Below are 20,319 nucleotides of genomic sequence, written 5' to 3'. Positions count from 1 at the left end.
TGTGGAAACTCGGAATAAGGAAGATATAGTCTTAACCAACATGAAGATCCACAAGCTGGAAAATAGGAGCAAGTGAGATGAACTAGAAGTGGGATGAAAATGCAGAACCAAGAGGCTAGAAAATTTTTTCATCTGTCTAAGGGGTACCCCTGGGACTAGAATCAGCAGTCATTGTGGTTAGCCAAGTGGTTATACTGAGGACTGCTTTTGGGTGTCTCAAAGTTATTAGCAACAGAACCTGGAGTAACAGGCAAACATAAATAAATAAATAAACCTATTAGGAAAAGAAACACAAACACTTGTATCTCTTATTAAACTAATAACAACAATAGGACATAATGTGGACATAACATTTATTGAATACTTGCCTTGCTTTTGGTACTAGATTAAATACTTTTAATGGCTATCTGATTTAATTTATAAAGCTATAATATTATGTAGATGCTGTTATAATAGTTGTGCAGATGAAGAAATTGAGATTTAGTAATGTGATTTTCTCCAGTAGTTCAGTGACCAACATGAAAAGACATAAGAAATGTGTATTTCAGTTCAAATTATGGTGGGGTTTCACCAGTGTTTGTAGACAGGAATTGCAGTTTTAGTTTTTCTTTTTTGTTGTTTTTGTTTTTGTTTCCCATCTTTGGTTCTAGCTGAGGCCAGTGTAGAAGGGCAGTGAAAAGGCTCAGCTAAATTATCCAAGCATTTATTGGGACCTACATTGTGTGTGATCCAGAAAATACTTAGATGAATAAGGCACTATCTCTGCCTTCAAAAAGCTCCCAATCTAGGGTGGTCTGAAGGCTGCCATCTGGCCCAAGAGACTAGGAGCAGTTGATTAATCTTTGCTAAAAGACAAGAGGACTCACATCTCCCTTTTCTTTTTCTTTCTTTTTTTTTTTTGCTGGCTCCTTCCCTTCCTCTACTCTCCCTACCCTTTCCATTCCCAGTCATTGTTTTTTTTCCTCAAAAAATATCTCTCTGCCTTGTTGCCAAGCCTCTAATAAGCTTCAAGCATATATGAATGACAAGTCTGATTTTTCTCACTATCATTTTGCTAAAATTTGACCATTTAGAAGCAATTAGATCATCTACTTGAAGTGGTGTATAGCATGAATTTTCTCTAAATTTTCAGAGCTGGCATCTAACTATTCAAAAGGTTATTTAAGAGGAAATGAGAGATGAAGGATGGGTAGGTTGGAGAGAGAAAAAAAGGAAAGAAAGAAGGAAAGGAAGGAGGAGAAAAATGTAGGAAAAGAAAGAAGGCTAATTACAGAAGACTTTTAGGGAGTTCAAAATGGAACTCTGATTTGAAATGAATAAATGAGTTTCTGTCTCTAGTGTTGATCTAAACCATCAGCTTCCAGAGTGGAAACCTGAAGCAACCAGAATATTATAGATTGATGAAATTCCAGCTGCTGGCAGATTTTTTTTTAGTTTTTAAAAAAAATCATATTAGTACATATGTGCAGTATATGATGATTACATTCCTTACATGGAGTTGATACATGTCCATAACACGTTTTAATTTTTTCACCCCCTTTCCTTTCTCTCCCTTTGTACTCCCTCCATCTCTTGATTCCGTTCCCATTTAAGAAAGATCTATCTTCCTCCTTTCTATTGTCAATCTTTTATTTTGCACTTTATTTATATTTTAAGTAAAAACCATATGACACTTAAACTTGTGTGTCTACTTTATTTAACTTAGCATTATCCATTTCCCTACAAATGACCTGTTTGTGCTTCCTTATGGCAGAATAGTGCTCCATTGTGTGTAAATGCTACATTTTCTGTACCCATTCATCTGTTGATGAACATATAGGCTGCTTCCAAGATTTAGCTACTATGGATTGTGCTGCTATAAATATGGATATGCATGTATCACTGTAACATGCTGCTTTTTGGGGAAGACACCAAGAAGTAGAGTAGCTGGATCAAATGGAATTTTTAGTTTTAGTTTTTTGAGGAATCTCCATACTGATTTACATGGTGATTGCAATAGTTTACATTCTCACCAAAAATGAAAAAAGGTTCCTTTTCCGCACAGCATCACCAGCATTTTTATTATTTGATTTTTTGATGATGGCCATACTTTCTGAAATAAGATTATATCTCAGTCTTGTTTTAATTTGCATTCCAGTAATGGCCAGCAGTGATGAACATTTCCTAATGTATTTATTGGCCATTAGTATGTCTTCTGAGAAGTGTCTATTCATTTCAGTTTCCCATTTTTTCATTGTGTCTTTTATTTGGGAAGTGTAACTTTTTTTTGAGTTCTTTATATATTCTAGATATTAATCCTCTGTGTGAGGAATAGCTGACAGTTTAAGAGAATATATAAAGAGGATGTGAAGGAGGTGAAAAATCCTAATTTCTGGTAGAATCCTTTCCTGAGATTTATTCTGAGCATTATAAAATGATACTTTAAGAAGAAGTAATAACATAATGCCTTTCCTTTATTGAAGCACATTCTATTCTGCTAAATTCCCTTTAGGAAATAACATTAGGACCATTTGAATCAAAATTAAATTGCAGATACATCTGGGGTAAAATTTACCAGCTGTTGAGTGAAGGAGCTGTATTTTTTAATATTTACTTCTTATATGATTGTATAATTTATAATTATTATAAAATGTTAAGAAAGCAGAGAGTAAGCAGAAAACATCCATAATCCCATTACATTGAAACAACCATTATTAACAAATTTTTAGATCACCTTCAAGTGTCTTTGCTAGACTTTAACATAATTGTGCATATATTTCATACATAAGGTTGTATCTTATTTTTAATTCAGTATTATTTTTTAAATTTTTTCCATTAAGTTTATTGGTACATTTTAGGTATAAAATACAGTTACATTCATCATTGGGATCTTGTACCTTTACATGAGTATCTTGGTTCTTATTTTTTTCTCCTTCCCCTGCCCTCCCTTCAACCCCTCTACCCTTCCCTATTTGCAAAGACTGTTTCCCTTTTTTTCCTTTTCTCATATATTTTCTTTTCCCTTCTTTCCTTTCCCCTACCCCTCCCACTTCCCCTACTCCTTTAGACCTTTTCTTCCTATGACACAATCTCAATTATACATTTTTTAAATTACAATATCAAGATCTAGGAGACATTACCACATATTTTATAGAATTTAAAAGGATATAGAAGGCATATTACAAAAATCTTTTTTGAAATAAATTTGACAACTTCTAAGAAATACCTTGGAAGACAAATTAATGAAACTATGGAGGAAATATAAAATTTGAATAGCAACTATTAAAGAAAGTATATTCCCAGCTTGAAAACCTACCTTTATGACAACAGCAGACTCATATACATTTTAACTGATAAATTATATCAAACATTTAAAGCAGAAAAAAGAAGGAACACTTCTCCCCTCATTTTAGGAAATCAACGTTGTACTAATACTAAAACTGGATAAAGATAATAGAAGAAAAAAAGTATGAACATACATAAAAATTTGTTTAACAAAACAAACTATTAGCAGTCAGATTTGGCAGTATGTAGAAAGTGGTTTTGTTATAGGGATGGCAGTGTTGGTTCAGCATTGGAAGATCCACCCCCAAAAGTCATCATTTTAACAGAGGACAGGAAAAAGCCATATGATCCTGTCAGTATTTGGAAAAAAAGTATTGGATTAAATTCTACAGCTGTTCATGGTAAAAACTATCAGGAGACTAGAAGTAGAACAGTACCTTCTCAACAGATCAAAGACATGTACTCCATACTTCCAGCAAAAACGCCTTATATAAATGGAGAAGATACAATGCTTTCTCCCTAAGGTGAGGAACAAGGGAAGATAGGCCTATTCTTCATCTGTCCATTAAACTTTGAAACATAGGCCCAAACCAAAATAGTCTGGCAGGGCCGGGGATTTAGCTCAGTGGTTCCGCTGCCTGCCTCGCAAGGGGAAGGACCCAAGTTCAATCCCCGGTACCAAAAAAAAAAAAAAGGGAACTGAAGCTCAGGCCAGGGATTTAGCTCAGTGGTTCTGGCGCCTGCCTTGCAAGGGGAAGGACCCAAGTTCAATCCCTGGTACAAAAAAAAAAAAAAAAATCATCTGGCAATAAAATGAAACAATTAGGATAGGATTGGCAAGGTAGAAGTAAAATCTTTATATTCTTTATATGTAGATGAAATGATCATCTACAGAGAAAATGCTAAGAAATCTCTAGGAGCCCCTAGAACTTGTATTTGAATTTAGCAGGATTAGAAAACACAGGGTATATATAAAAGTTCAGGTCTATGTATACTTGCTATAAATGAAGAATTGGATATTGAAATTTAAAAGTTATGTAGAAGTACACAGGACCTAGAAAAGTAAAAAGAAAAAAAAAACAGTGTTTGAAGACATTTAGTACCTAATTTTAAGACTTCCTCTAAAGCTACAGTAATCAAGTCAGTGTTGGTGTAAGGAAAGACATATAGATCATTGGAATAAAACAGAGAATCTAGAAATAGAACCACACATATATGGTCCACTGAGTTTTGAAAGATTATTTAACATTAATGTTTTATAGAACATAAACTCAATTCAAGAGCAGAGGAAAAGATAGTGTTTTCAGCAAATGACACTAGAATACCTGGTATCCGTATATAAAAAATTAACCTCAACCCTTTATTTCCATACATAAAAATATCTTGAAAGGATCTATGAACTTAAATATGAGAGATTAAAAAAAAGAAATTATCAGGGAAAATGTTTATGAATTTAGGGTAGGCAAGAATTTCCTAGGATAGAAAAAACAGGATGTATAAAGGAAAAAAATTGATAAATGAGATTCCATTAAAATTTAGAACTTTAAATGACATCATTAAGAAAATGAAAAGTAATCCTTAAACAGACCATATTTACAATGCATATAACCTATGACCAGAATATGTAAAGAACACTTGCACCTCATTAATAGACAACTCAATTGAAAAGTAGACACAAGAAGATGATAAATAGCCAGTATAGCACAGGGAAAGGTGTGCAACACTAGAATCAGAAAAATACTAATCAGTACAATAACAAGATTGAATTATACACTCATTAGGGAGATGAAGTTAAAAGTTTTAAAAGAACAAATGTCAGCTTAGGTATGAACCAATTAGAACTTTCTAATACTGCTAATGTGAATGTAAAATGATAAAACCATTTTGGAAAATAATATAGAAATTTCTTGTATTACTGTTAAGAACCAACAGTTCTGTTCTTAAGTTTTTACTTGAGAGAAATGAAAACACATGTTCACAATAGATTTGTATATACAAGTTGACTATCCCTTATCTGAAATTCTTGGGACCAGAGTGTTTCAGATTTTCATTTGAAATCCACTTGATCTACAAAGAGGATAGCTACTTCTGCTTTTTTTTTTTATTCCTGTCACGTGGAGTATTGTTTTCTACCCTTTTACTTTCAGTCTGTGAGTTTCTTTTTGAATTAAATGTGTTTCTTGTATGCAGCATATTGTTGGATCTTGCTTCTTGACCCATTCTGCCAGTCTATATCTTTTGATTGGTGAATTGAGACCATTAACATTGATGGTTATAACTGATATGTATTGACTTATCATTGTCATGACTTTTTCTATTTGTTGGATTCTCTCCTTTTACATTTAATTTCTTGTCGTGCCCAACAGATTCATTCTGCTGGGCCTCCTGGGGTTGTGATCCTCATTGTCTTTTCCTAGGATATTGACTAGAATTTTTTTTGGAGTGCTGGTTTGGTATTCATGAAGTTCCTAAGGTGCTCTTTGTCATGAAATTATCTTATTTCTCCATTAATTTTGAAAGATAGTTTTGCAGAGTACATCAATCTAGGTTGGAGGTTGTTTTCCTTTAGGGCTTGAAATATATCAATCCGAACTCTTCTTGCCTTGTGGGTTTACATTGAGAAGTCTGCTGTGATTCTGATGGGCTTTCCTTTGTATGTGATTTGTTTCTTTTCTCTCACTGCTTGTAGAACTTTGTTCTTCTGTTGAGTTTCTGGAATCTTAACAACCATATGCCTATGTGTAGATTTTTTTTGATCATGGCTCCTTAGAGTCCTATATGCCTCACTTATCTGTATGTCAAGTTCTTTTCCCCTCCTTGGGAAGTTTTCTGCCATCACTTCTGTGAACAGTTTTTTTTTTATGTCATCTGTACTCTCTTTTCTTTCTTCATTGACTCCAATCAGTCTTGTGTTATTCTTCTTTGCATCATCTAGCAGCTGCTAGATTGATTTCTCATCGTCCCTTACAATTTTAAAGAAATTTTTCTTTTCCTGGTCACTAATAGCAATCTTCTATATCTGAAATTCTGTCCTCACATTGGCTCATTCTGCTGCGTAGACTTTCAGTGGAGTTTTTAATCTCCTGGAAATCTGTTTGTATCTGTTTTATGGATTGTGTTTGTTTCCTATGTTGGGATTCTATCATGTTCCTCAGCTCCTCTATTTTTTTATCTGTGCCCTCTCTAGATTTATTAATCATGTCTTTCACTAAGGGCACAATCTCTGCTGTTATCTGAGAAATTATTTCTGATTTCATTTTTTCCAGATCCTCTTTTGTTGTCAGTTCAGGGAGTCCAGGGGGTTGAGTATCAGATTGTTCCATCTTGTTTCCCTTTGGGGTTGTTTTAGTTGATCTGTAAGTCTGGTTTTGAAACTTGTTTATGTATCTTCTCATTTCAACCAGGGGTGGGGAGGCTGGGGGGGGGGTGTTGCTGGTACCCATGTGGCTCACCTCCTCTGTGCTGGTGGGGGTGGTACGGTGGCCCAGAAGCTTCGTCCTATGCACTGGGAATGGCTCTAAATTCAATATTACAATAAATACCACCTGGTGCAACTACAAAATCTTTATCAATATCACAATAATATCTTAATATTCTATCATATAAAACTCCAAGAATTTATATAATTATCCCTGCTAATAAGTTACTTCTACTATTTAAGCTTTTATATATCTTTAAATATGCTCATTTCAGCAGCACATATACTAAAACTCCTTAAAGTAAGAACTATGATACAGCAGATCAAATTGTTAATTTTAAGGAAATTTTAAATAGGCAATAATTTCACTCTCCAAGAAACTGCTTTTAAGACAGCTACTAATTACTAATGGCTATGAAAATCATATTAGAATCTCTAAGTAGTTTTTGCAGGGTTTATTTTGGAGTTGCCTCAAAATAAAAGTTCTAAAATTTAATTCTAAAGTGTGTATATTTAGTTTTGCTTGAGCTTGTTAAAACAATGGTGTATATATAAGGAACAAAGCAAAATTATTTCAGTTTCCTAGCCTAGAAGTAAGCACTGTAAACACTTGGGAAATATATTTTCATATGTATCTATTTATCTGTCTCTTTTTCTTTCTTATTCTTAGTCTTTCTCTTTCCAAAGTGAAAGAAAAGGAATCTTACTGTTTTGTAATCTGCTGTTTTTATTTAACATTATAATAGTTATATTTTCATATTAAAAATATAGATCTACAATATCTTGACAGCAAGATTTTACTCCAGTGTATGGATAATATATTGATTTAATCATTTATTGATGGACACTTGAGAGGCTTAGAAGCTTTTTCTTACTAAATAATGCTACAGTTACTGTCTTTACACATAAGCATGCATGCATTTTCTTAAATGTATTTATCTGATTATTTCCTTAGGATAAGTCTAAAGCAGTGGAACTACCACGGTAATATGTATACATTAATAAACTGTCTTCCAGTAAAGTTGTGTCAATTTATACTTGCACCAACAAACAAAAAAAATACTGCCCAATTTTTCTGCATTTTCACTAATTCTCAAATATAACTTTTGTCATATAAATGAGTATTTTCATGTTGGGAGTATGAGATGTATTTTCCAGGCATAAAACTAAAATGTGAAATTTAAAGAACAATATATTAAATTTTATTATGTGAAAATAAATATTGCTATGGCAGAAAAATATTTTTAAACTGGAAAAAATATTTTTGACATATCTCATATCTTGAGTGGTTATTAAATCAGTAATTAAAATGTTTACTAGTATTTTCTAGATTTGTCACCTTCCATTATTTATTAAATGTTTATTATTTTAAAGAAATTATTTTAATTACTTATATTACCTTCAATCATTTTATTAATTTAAAAATTTTTAAGACTTTAATAAAATCTTTGGAAAGGACACTCGCACTTGCACAGACTAACAAATATTTGGTTGATTAATCTCATTCTTTGTTGCAAAGATTTTGCTACCTGAAGTCCTTTAAACTGTGCTTCTTATGCTCCAATGGCCACATTCACCCTCACAGCGCTCCCTGGAGAGTGTTGTGTGTAGTAAACCACCAGTCAGGGGACCTATGGAGTTTTTGAGCAGGAGCTTAGTACTTTCTGCTTGCATACACTTAATGTTGATCTGGCATCACCATCCTCCAAAGCGTCAGGTAAATTGCTCACTCACATAAATGTAAGAATGCCCATCCTGAGCTCTGCCATCAGACCTCAGCTTCAGTAAATTATCAGGGAGGGAAAACACGCACACTGGTAACATTGCCCAATACATGTCTCCAGGGCAGGATTGACGCTATCCTTCTACCAGAAGTAGATAGAGATTTTTGGACGTTCTCATAAATAAAATGCTAGAGGCTATGTCAACAATGTCCTTCACTTTTCCCCCTCTTTCTGTGACTCCCATGTGTATTACTACATACTTAATGAAATGAAATATTTTTCAGCAACTTCAGGGAAAGTGAAAGACGCTAGAGAAGCAGAAATGCCAGGCTGACAGCATCACGCTAGCATCCACAGTACAAACTGTAATAGAGTGTCTTCCTTTTGCTTTAGGACAGGGAGCATCTGGGTTCTCAGACTTCTTTCATTTTTCTCAAAGGTGCAGAAGTTGTATAAGGCTGTTCTCAGTTTGTTGTGGTGGTTTAAATCTAAAATGTCCTGGATGCTTCTTGTACTCATAGGTGGTTTTTTAAGGTTATTGGCTTATGGTGGCTTATAGCTGACTTGCTGTTAGGAGAGTGTGCTGGGAAGAGGGGGTCATTGGGGTGTGCCCTGGAAGGACAGATCTCCCTCCCCACCTTCTCCTATACACTTTCTCCTTCCTGTTCACCACACCATGAGCAGCTCTCCTCTTCCATGCCCCTCTGCCATGCAGTTCTGTCTTAGAGCCAGCCAACTATGGACTGAAACCTCTGCAAACAGAGAGCTAAAATAAGCCTTTCCTCCTTTAAGTTGCAGGTGTCAGTTATTTTGTTGTACTGATGAGGAAAGTGATTAAGACAGTAGTAGTTGGAGCATTCCTTAGCACAAGAAGTTCAGTTGCAGATGATAAATGATGGCATGTGCTCCAGGGTATTCTTACCCCTTTTGGCAGAAAATTATGTATGTGAAAGTACTATGTGTCTTAAGTCCATAAGCAGTGTCCACAAAGGAAGCAGAACCAGAAGAGAGATGAACATATGAAAATTTTGTGGCAGTTCCTGGAGGCCAACCTAAAGCTGAGGATGGGAGTGACCAAACCAAGCCTAGTAAATGGCTTGTTACTTACCTGAGCAGTCAAACCCCGGAGGTGTGAGCATATTGTCATGAGCATGCCTACATGCTGTGAGTGGCACTGTTAGAGACCAGGAGGCTGGCTCTGGAGACTGAATGTCCCACTTTCTTAACCCCCACAGAAAACTTTACATATTATACACCTGTTCTGTAACATAGCTTGTATTCAGAGGCAAATAGAACACAGAAATGATGACTAACATTGTTACTAATATCATGAGTGTTCCTTATGTATATTTTTTCATCCTTTTCTTTTCTTTCCCATACATGGCTGTCTGTTCAAAGCTGCAGTTGAGTGTGTATATGTGTGTGCAGGTATATATAAGATATATAACTCATACATAAACAGCTTACTTAGTCATGCCGCTAAGATGCTTGCAGAGGCAAGTTGTACAAGAAGACTTTGTAGTGATAAAATTAAGATCTTAGGTCCATTTAGTTATTTAATACACTCTCTGTCATCTTTGTTATTTCTTATTCCTTCCAATACAGAGAATTGAATACAAATTAGGCACTGGACATATCTACCTACCCTTATGCAAAATAATTCTTTTTAGATATTTATTTTGAACAAGCCTCCCTGCTTATTACAGTATGGAAGGCTAAAATGGGTTCTACCTTTAGTTTACTCTTCATATATTTCTACACTTTTGGGCACGTGAAGAAAAATTATCAACTCTAATTTAAAATTGACCCATATTTTAGACAAGAAAAGTATGTGTCTCATGATAGTGTATGAGTGAAACATATGGCAAATCCTTTAATGGTGTCCTTGAGTCCAGTCCTTACCAGCCTGATCAATGGTACATAAAGAAAGGTAATGGGAAATCTCCAGTCTAAATAATTCTGGGAGATTTTTTTCCCTGCTTTTACCTATCACTACCATGCTTGAATAATGTCCAATACATTAGTTCTTCACCCATAGCATCCATAGTCCTCTAGTGCTTTCACTGAAATTAAAATCTTAACACTACTTACCTTTTGCAATTTGCATAAAGTCTGTTGATTGGTTGTCTGTACACTGTCCACCTATTTACAATGAACCAGGGTATTCCTAGCAATCATTAACATTATTGCATTTGTCATCTTTCCTGTCACTGGACACAGTACCTAACACCCACAGCTTAAAGGAGGAAAAGTTTAATTTAGTTCACACTTTGAGGAAATTCAGTCCATAGCCATATGGCTGCATGGCAAGAATATCATGTCAGAAGGGCATGGCAAAGCAATGCTGCTTAGTTCATGGCAGCAAGGGACCAGAGCAGGGGAACAGTGACAAAGAGGAATGGGCAGGGGACTGCATGTAGTAAAAAAGTCCATGCCTCCGTGACCAACACATATACACCCCAGAAACATGCTCTACTAATCTGCCAGGTGTTTCTTAATCCAGTGAAGTTGATATATTAGGATTAACAGTCAGTTTGTCACTTGTCAACTTCACAAACAAACACACCACCCTAAACCACACTTATTCTCCAAATAAATACAATAGCGAGTTCATAATTCTACCTAAAATAATACAACTATCCTGTGTACAGCCAGAAACACAATAATTCCCTTGCCAAAGTCTCAACAGTTCCAGCATTTTTCAGAAGTCCAAGTCCAAGTCTCTTCTGGGACTCAAGGCAAACTCTTAACTGTGACCTCTGTAAAAATAAAAAACAAGTTACATAATCCCAAGATATAATGGCACAGGGTAAACATTTTCATTCCAAAGGGGAGAAGTAAGGGGATAGAAAAAAATCAGACCAAAACTAGACTAAAACCCAGCAGGGCAAACATTAAATCCTGTAGCTCCATGTCCAGAATCCAGGAATATAGTGGTAAAATATGAGTTTTAAAGGGCTTAGGTAGCTCCACTCCTATGCCCTTGCTGGTTGCAGCCCCTGAGGTTTCTCTCTTGGGCTTTCCTTGGCTCATGTTCTACATTCTGGCATCTCTGACGATCTCTAGTTTCCTCTAAACCTTTGGCTTCATTCACGTAGCTTCATGCATTGCCCTCTCAGAGGCTCCTTGCTTGGCCTCCAGGCTTTCCTTTGCAATCTGAGTGGCAGCTTCCTTAATCCCACAACTCTTACATTCTCCATGCCAGTAAAGCCACCATCACATGGAAAATCAAAAATCTGCTATCAGCAGAAGCAATAGCCAGGCCCCCTTGGATCGTGGCTGCAGCAGCCTCAGAGTGCCTGTATGGCTGAGTGCAGTGAAATGAATCTCAGGGAATCACTACCTTAGGAGGCCTTTCTCAGACAGGGATCCCAGGGACTCTCCTATCAAATAAAAGACTGATATTTTTACATGCTTGAGCCTGCTATGGTGAGTTCTTCTGATTCTTGAGATGTCCTCAAGGTGTCTTTCCTCTTGTCCTTGTACAGAGTACTTAGTTTCTTTTTAATAGTGATAATCTCTTTAGCAGCCACATCTCCTTTGGCCCAAATGTACATCTGTTTCCTTATGGGCCAAATTTTACATTTTTACATATTTTCTGCTGTGCCTTTTGCCCCCAGTTCTCACTACAAATCTGGCTAAAAGCAGTCAGTGGTAATCAAACCTCAGCCTATATTGGGTGTCCTAAAATTTACTCTGCCAGATTAATTAGTCCACCACTCTTTATCTCAGCCTTCTGCAAAGTCTCAAGACATAGGCATATATTCTGCCAGAGGGTAACACACATGTGCTCTAGTCCAGCTGCCAATGAAGTTCTTGTTCCATTGAGACCTCCTGAGCCTCACCTTTACTGACTTCATGCTGTGAGCATCCTGGTCATCTGAGCTCCAACCAAAGTCACCCATTAATCACCCCTAGCAGTCTAAGGTTTCTCTAGCCCACTTCTCCAAATCTTTCCAAACTCCTTGTGTAAACCAATCTCAAAGGCTTCCAAGCCACATGGTCAAGTACAATCATGAAAACAACCATGTTCCAATTTCTGAATTAGTCAATTTTTCCGTCTCTGGGTACAATACCCGACATCCACAACTTGAAGAAAGAAAAGTTTAATTTAGCTCATGGTTTGGAGAGTTCAGTCCATAGTTAGCTAGCTCCAAGGCAGGACTATTATGGCAAAGCTGCTCAGTTCATCACAGTTGGGGAACATACCAGGGAATCAGCACCAGGGAGAAATAGGCAAGGGACAATATATATAGTATCCAAGGCCAATACCTCTGTGACCCACCTAGACACACCCAGGAACACACTTTACTAATATTCTAAGTGTTTTTTAATCCAATGAAGTTGACATGTCAGAAGTAACAGTCACAGTTACTCATCTAGAATAAGTTCCAAGGCCGGCCACTTTGTGGCAAGCTATATGTTTACCACTACATCCCATATGTCTAATGTACATGGGAAAGAGTTTCAGGCATGTAGGCTTATATCCAGAAAACTACATCAAATATCTGAATTCTAGTGCAGGAATCCAAGAGAAATATTATTGGACACTACTATTTGGAGCCTTTCTCTTTATCCAGGTAACAAAGAACAACAGCCAAAACACTTTGAAAAATCTCTTTCAGTACACTTTAATGTTTGATTCTGGCTTATTCCTTCTTAGAAAATGGAAAGGTAAGGCTACATTGAAGTTCCAGATCATGCTTTTGCCTAATGTCTTAGTTTGTTTGTGCTACTATAACAAAAGATCTGCAAGTAAGTAATTTATAAGCAGAAATTTCTTTTTCACAGTTCTGAAGGCTAGAAAGTCCAAGATCTAGGCTTTGGAAGAACTGGTGTATGATATAGGCTTCTCTACTGCCAGGGTGATGCCTGTTGTTGGAAAATGCTGTATCCTCATGTAGCAGAGGATGAATGGCAAAAGGGAGGGAGATAGCTCCCTCACACCTCTTTTATAAGGTTGCTAATGGATTCATGAGATTTTACTTTCATGATTAATCAGGCTTCTGCCTCTTAATCTTCTCACATTGGCTACTAAATTTTAGTATATGAATTTTGGGGACACACTCAGACTATAGCACCTTGTAAGAAATGAATGTATAATTTTTCATTATTTTGTTAAAATAATCTTTCATTAAGTTCAACATTTCTCATTTTTATTCAGGTAAGGACTGACAGAGAGATTCGTTAGATAAAAGAATTCTGTAGAGGTAATCCCCCAAATGGATACAGACTGCAAAACAGGAAAAGATGCAGATAGAGGCCAAACATACAGCTGAGAACTGTGTGCACCTTAGCTGCAAGAGCCACCCTGGAATCAGTTAGGCCTTAGTTAAAATGAAAAAAAAAACATGCACTCTAGATATTCATCCATTTTTAAAATTGTGTAGAGTTTTAATTTCTTCTGATCTCTGAGAAAAATTATTGTTGTAAAAGTAACTTGGTATATGAAGATAATTTCCCTACATCATAGTCAGATCATTACATGAGAACAGTATATACCTTGGCAGACCACATTGACTTGAAGACCACCTGAGAAATAGGGAAAATAAACTGAATGATGCAAGAAGTCGAAAATTAGGACCACTGTGTATATGAGACTTTGTTGTCTTCCAAAAGCTACCCAAAGTTAGTCGTATTTTTTCTTTCTCAACAAAGAGCATTAGTAAACTTAAAGATCAAAGCTTCTCTTAAGAGTATCCATTCCTAGGTCATCTACCATGAACTTTGTCAGTGGTCCAGGACTTCAGAGGACTTCTGTACATGAACATACATGTGGATGGATAGGAACACACATACACAATCTATTGATAGGGGCTTTTCTCCTGCCTATTAGATCCATTACAAATGTGTTTCTAATGGGGCCTCTCTGCATTCCAATAGAAATATTTCTGGAGCTCTCCTGGCTCTCACAACATTTGCTGGGAGCACATTTAATATGTTTTAGCTTTACTGCCTGAAGATGGAATCAGGGACATCTACCTGCACATGACAGTGCTTTGGCTCTTGCAGTTGCAGAACTTAATGTATGTATCAGTAATGAAAATCTTAATTAAGAAAGCAGCATCATTGTCCACGAATACTCATTTTTCTCCCCCTGCAAAGTCCTTTGTGAATTGCAGTATATACCTGGTCCAGACAGACAGAGCCCTTGAAGAGCTTGTCTGGCAGATCTTCTCTTGATTATTAACAGCTAGCAAATGACAAAGTCTCGCTCTCCTTTTGTCTTGAAGCTGAGGCTTGGAACAGCAGAGCACACAATGTACTATGGGGGTTGTTTGTGTTTTTTTTAACTTGCCTTTATTACATTGGTGGGCTTAAAAATCTGACAGTGTTGATCAAAACTAATGTAGGTAACTTAAATTTGCCAAAACACTAGCAAATGCGTATTTACACATATACTCTCAAATGGCAATGTAATTTTCCATATAGAAACAGTGTACAAACATAAGAAGTCACAGTTTTAAGCTATCTGCCCCTGTTTCTGGTACCTTTAGCCTCTACAGTTTGAAGACTACAATATCCCTGTTTTGGTGACCTTAGCCGTTAGTTCTTTCCCTGTACCAATGTATGTGTGCCAATTTGTCGTCTTGCACAAAGAGTAAGAAGCTTTGAATGATGAAATAACTTTTTACAACTAACTGTATGCGTAAAAATTGAGACTTGTTAAGAAAGTCTTTTGAAAAGTGACCTATAATTATGTTTATGAAATAATTCCTAATTGTAAATTTTAATAATGCCCAATAGTAATATTTTAAATAAAAATTCCTTTAAAAGCCTCAGAGCATTTTTTTTATAAAGTAGCAATTCCTGCTACTAATTCTTTTATAACTTTGAACCAAAACCTACCTATAGAAAAGAAAAACTCATAGTCTCATTGTCTTAGTTACTTTCTTCTTTGCTGAGACAAAATATGTGACATCCCAAGTTAAAGGTTTATTGTAGCTCACAGTTTGTAAATGTTTCCATTCATAGTCGGCTATCTCCAATGCAGGGTGGATGGCAGAAGGGCATCTCAGAGGAGAAACAATTCATGGCAAGCAGAAGGCAGCAAGCTGCAAAGTAGCAAAGCAGCAAGCAACAAGCCACCACAGCAACCCTCATTCTGTCTCTTATATTATATCTGGGCTACACGCCCTTAGGGTGGGTAGCACTCACAGGCAGGTTGGGCTTCCCCATCATCCACGCCCAGAACTATGCCAAACCAATCAGTGGACTAATTTAGTAATCACACACCCTTAATTCCAGTATCACACACCTATATCCAGCCACCTCCGAAAAGCCCCACCTATGATTTCTCTGAACGCATGAGGCTTTGGGGAGACATCTAGACAAAAGCCACAACACTCGCCTACTTATGTCCCATTCTGTCTTCTACATTTTGTAAGTTTTTAGTCTGTAATGTTAACCATTTTCTGAAAGATCCATGTAAATAACTGAATCAGGTTCCAGCCATAGAGTTATATAATGCTTTGTACTGGAGTAGGACACACCCACTTAAGGATGATCTGTACTGAATATTTAGGACTCCTCTTCTTCATGCTGTACATGCACTGTCCGCCCCAAGGAGTGGGGTGGGGAGGAGCAGCCACACTGCCCTGAATGTTTAAACTTTGGTTAAATCATTTACTTTGTGCCTCTGGAACACACACACACATAAACAGTACTATCATGCTTTTTATTCACTTTGCTCCTTAAAATTGTACATGTTTTAGCTTATTTATTTTCAGTATTCCTACAAAACAGGCAATGATCAGTTTCCCATGTTTCTGGATCAAGAGAAAATTCATGTAAATATTCTATTCTCTGTGCATTATGAAAGATAGGAAAGCCTCATTATCAAAAATTGTTTTCAAATAGTTTGACTTATTAAAATCTCATGGCTGCATTTATAACATGTTTGATTAAGGTTACAACATGAAAAATAAATAAAAATAGACTGAAGATTGTATAGCAGAAGCACAATAAGATGGAGAAAACAGATATTGTCAGCGATTTTGGTTGCTACACAGGAAAACTATGAGTAGGTTCTTTTACTGTGAATAATTTTTTTTTCAAGAATACATCTGACTGATAATGCTATACAACCTAAAACAATTGTGCAGTACTGGGGTTAGAAGTGTGTTGCAAATTTATAGCATAAGATATATAGTAAAAACATTCAATAAATGTTTGAATAAAACAAATTCTGAATGAATAACAAAGAATAAATTATGTTAGCATTTCAAAAACAAAACCAAACGATCTAATATTATTCTTAATTTTCAGATTTTTAACTTGGTTAAAAGTTAGAAGTCTTCTGAATTTTTATATGTTGAATTTCAACTTCTGAAATAATAAACATTCATACAATAATGAAAAATCTGAATATTTAAAATTTAGGTATATAGTTACTTTTGCCTCTGCAACACCTACACACAGCCACATATGTATGTAAATGAATACTAGATCACAGTGGAAAGCATATTCCTACTATGACCATGAGTAAAACTGTTTGACAAAAACTATTGCTCACAATAAGATCTTCTCACATTAAACATAGCTACAGTTTGCTTAAAACTGAATGACTACATGATTAAAAATGACAGGTCTTCCAATAGCCTGCCCTCATGCCATCTCTCTGCTGATAACTCAGTGTGTTTTCTAGTCGTTTCTATGCTTAAAATATCATGTTGTATAAACTGTGGCCCAGTCCACAAGCTAAGGAATCAAATAGGCTAGGGCAAAGAAGTGTCTTGCAACTTTAGGGAAAGGTTTCTAGAAAACATATTAGCTTAACTATAAGGATGCTCTTCAGTTCAGACCTGGCCACCCTTTGCTCTCACATGGAAATACATCCACTTGCAGTGTTGTAAGTGATCTTTTCAGCAAATGTGTGCATTGGTGATCCTCCAGAGCATCAGAGTTATGAGTGCTTAATAAGACATTCATAAAGCAACCTGCAGCTTGTTATATTTAAATGCCAATGACTTCCTTATTTCAAAAGCAAGTGCCTTTAAACATAGTAATAACATTTCTCTATATGCAAACCTCTGTACATAAAAAGGTTTACATTTTAAAACAAACATGTTTTTGAGTTTTATCCAAATTCAAAAAACACATCTGAAAAATTTAGCAGCTGAAAAACACTTTCTCCTTGCTGGGAAAACTTAAACCTCGCTAGGCTTTATGCAACTTTAAAAAAACACTTCTGTGCTGAGAACTAGCATGAGAAATCTCAGCATGAAAGGTTGTTGGAATTTTTTTTTTCTATGAAGAATTGAAACCAATTGTTGGGTTTAAAATGATACCACAATATACATATTCTCTGTGAGGAACAAAAGATTTTTCATCAAATATAATTTCAAGGGCACCTTCAACAAAATTTAGAGGGGGGGAGATAAAGGCTACTTAAGCAGTAATCCAGTGTCTGAAAGCAAAGGTTGAGGACATCATTGTATCGTCAAGGTCTGGAAACACTGCTAACCCTGATCTGGTTGTTACCATTTGAAAAGCCTATGGGTATTTGTTTTATTATTGTCTCACTCAATCCTTACTTAGCCAAGAGTGTCTCACAAGGGAAGCACTGCTCTGTGATGGTGTTCTGGACTTTGTTTTCTATTTGTTTCCGCACTTCAATAAATGGTCTCTTACCTGCCATTATGACCTACATGCATTTGCTGAGCAGTTTTTTGTTGTTGTTGTTGTTTTGTGGGGATTTTTTTTCTGAGCAGTTTTTCAAATCAAATAAAGTTATGTGGCTGTATTTCTAGAAAGCTGAGCCATTCTCACAACAGTAAGGAATTGTAAACATCCATAGCACTATATGTTTGTACTGGGAACATATGTTCGGGCATACTCAGAAAATAAGAAAATAGGCTGGTCAATACAAATAGGAAGGTATAACCTGTTCATAACATTTATAGCCCATGCTCCTAACAACATATATATGTAGAAATGACTTTGTGAAGAAGACCCACAGAAGCGTGTTCCTCTTAATACTCTCTCAGGAATAAAGGACACAAAGTAATTTTTAAAATACCATACTGGCTACTTTTAAAATGTAATGTAAGGGTAGTGACTTGGGGTGTCATAGATGGGAAAAGAGACAACAACATACCTCTAGTATTGACTTGGTGATTTTTTTTATAAGTCCTTCCTTGAAGACAGGCTTAGATATTTCAAGACCTCCTTAGAGAAATTTTTCAGCACCTTCTGTGCTCCAAATTGAGTCAGTTTCCATCGTATTTCAGTATAACTGAGTAACAGGCTGGCAAATTCCCTGCTTTCCTATTCACAAAAGTCTAAAATAAAACTGACAAAAACTCCTTTATCTCTCCCACCCCTTCAGAAAACACCCCACTGTGCCACTGTGCCCTCTCTCCCCCAAGAAAGGCACACACACACACACACACACACACACACACACACACACACACACACACACACCAGTAAATAGAGCTAGCCCTGAAAGACAAATTCCCAGCTGTAACTCTTGCACTTTGCTCAGTACTGTGAGCTTGATAACACTGGCACATTTTTATACTATACATGCATAAATGTACTGGGAGGCAGAGGAATTGCAATGTCCCCTTTGGTGTTTCCTGACTCCCTTGGTCTAAAGTATGTTGCACAGGAGTAGCCTAACCAGCTTCACAATAAAAGACTCAATTTACCATCTCATTTGTTTTTCTTAAAATGCAGCCTGTGACTTAATTTTTCATAAAGTTTGTATTAAACTATCTTTTTCAGAATTTCAGAACTTTCTTCCCAATATGGATTTTCAGAGGCTGTGTCTCACTCTCACACATATACATTTGCACGCACACTTGCAGATTACTTCTAATATATAAATCTGAACTTCTTCCAAGATTTTGTAAAGTATGTGTGTGCATGTTTGATAATGAAGGTAATCAAACTATAAATAATTGTTCAAAGCCAAGATAGATATTAATTTTTTGAGCCATGAGATATGCATTTTTGACAGGTAGCTTAATTTGTGGAATACCTCCTTTAAAATCATTTTCTAGAATAAAATTTTTAAATAATATTGATTAAAGTGAAAGAAAGGAAAAATCCATATAAAGGTCCAGTTAAACATTCAAAATTGGATCAAAGTTTGGCCCAAAATACAGATCTGCCTCTAAAAGATAAAAATTAGACAGGCTGAAGTCTATGCAAAAGAACTCAAGGTACAAAAGCCATTTTTAGTAGCTCACAGATGAATCTTAGAGATTCAGACCGTGTTTATTAATTCATCTTTAAGCTTCAGTTTCTTTAGCTATCATATAAGAATAGTAACTCTTATGATAATGCTCCCTAAAGGTGGTAATGGGTCAGAAATATTGTAGCATTGGTAGTAACTTTGGAGATGGAGATGAGGCATACTTAAGTGTTATTTATGGCATGTTTCTGAGTACATATGTCATGTTTCTTTACAACCACATTTAATTATGCAATCAATGTTTGTTTTTTCAAAGTGACATTTATTGCACACTGACTGTACATCAGGCAGTGTGATAGGCACTTGATACACCTGATCTCATATAATCCTTACAACAGTCCTCTAAGTTACCTTTATTATACCCATTTTTCAGGTGAGGGAGTAGAAGCAGAGAAAACATCAGCAGTTCCCAACAGATAGATAAGGAGGTACTGAGGGAGTCAGACCCTGAACCAAACAGTCTAATCCTAAACTAACCTAGGAAAATAATTATAAATAAACAAAATTCATTGTACACAAAATATTTAATTGCAAATATATACAGAAGTAGAAACAGTATCATAGGAAAACTCATGAGTTCCTTGCTGTGCTTTGTAAAAATTATTAGCTCCTGGCAAATCTTGTTATATTTATGTTGTAAGAAGTCCATCTCCCAGGGAGAGCTTTAGTGTAGTATATGTCCACTACATACATTTTTGAGACATTAAAAT

At 35.9% G+C, this 20,319-nt stretch overlaps 1 protein-coding gene across 46 annotated transcripts in view; it reads left to right on the top strand.

Moving 5' to 3' along the window:
* Zbtb20 (zinc finger and BTB domain containing 20) overlaps positions 1-20,319 on the top strand; it is an 865,938-nt gene that overhangs the window by 696,532 nt on the left and 149,087 nt on the right. The window lies entirely within an intron of this gene.

This window comes from Heterocephalus glaber, unplaced genomic scaffold, assembly GCF_053883595.1.
Source record: "Heterocephalus glaber isolate CG9 unplaced genomic scaffold, H.glaber_assembly_v1.0 deba00000122, whole genome shotgun sequence".
Classification (NCBI taxonomy): domain Eukaryota; kingdom Metazoa; phylum Chordata; class Mammalia; order Rodentia; family Bathyergidae; genus Heterocephalus; species Heterocephalus glaber.
This window is presented reverse-complemented; position numbering and strand designations above follow the sequence as displayed.